The following is a 961-nucleotide window of genomic DNA, read 5'->3' as shown; positions in this document are numbered from 1 at the left end:
GAACATACGTGATTTTTTCCACCACCTCCAAATCACCCAAATTTTCTTGTACATGGTGACCCACATGTGCCAAACATGGCTATGAAAGAAATTTTGGAAAAATAATACTTTACAATGCCCCCTTGAGGTATAGACCGATGTTTTGACCAGTCAGTCTAGAGGGCATTATAAATTCAAAAAAAAATTCAAAAAAATGTAAAACCTTGGAAACCTAGCTTTGTTTGTGCAAGAGATCATGTGTGCCAAAACTGAGGTGATTTGGAGGTGGTCGAAAAAATCATCGCATTCCGGAGGGGCCATTTGGTCTGATTGAGGTTTTGAATAAGACGACCTTTGCATTTTAGATTTGGATCTTTTTCTTATTTCAAAATAGTGAAAAAGTCAAATAAGAGGTGTTAAGCTTTTTATCATTCTGGCATCGAGCTATTTTGCCGCAGGACCTCCCCTACAGTATCGTCACCGCAGTAGAGTTTAACCACCAAATTCGGGATGGATTGGTGTGGTTCCTCTACGCCTAGGACACCAGAATATCGAACCATGAACGAGGAAAGGCATGAGATAAATATTGGCTAGTAATTGTGCAGCCCCAATTCTTGACTAACTTAAGCCAGTTTTTGAACATACATGATTTTTTCCACCACCTCCAAATCACCCAAATTTTCTTGTACATGGTGACCCACATGTGCCAAACATGGCTATGAAAGAAATTTTGGAAAAATAATACTTTACAATGCCCCCTTGAGGTATAGACCGATGTTTTGACCAGTCAGTCTAGAGGGCATTATAAATTCAAAAAAAATCAAAAAAATGTAAAACCTTGGAAAACTAGCTTTTTTGTGCAAGAGATCATGTGTGCCAAAGCTGAGGTGATTTGGAGGTGGTCGAAAAAATCATCGCATTCCGGAGGGGCCATTTGGTCTAACTTAAGCCAGTTTTTGAACATACGTGATTTTTTCCACCA

This window comes from Triticum aestivum, chromosome 4D (assembly GCF_018294505.1).
Source record: "Triticum aestivum cultivar Chinese Spring chromosome 4D, IWGSC CS RefSeq v2.1, whole genome shotgun sequence".
NCBI classification, from domain to species: Eukaryota; Viridiplantae; Streptophyta; class Magnoliopsida; order Poales; family Poaceae; genus Triticum; species Triticum aestivum.
This window is presented reverse-complemented; position numbering follows the sequence as displayed.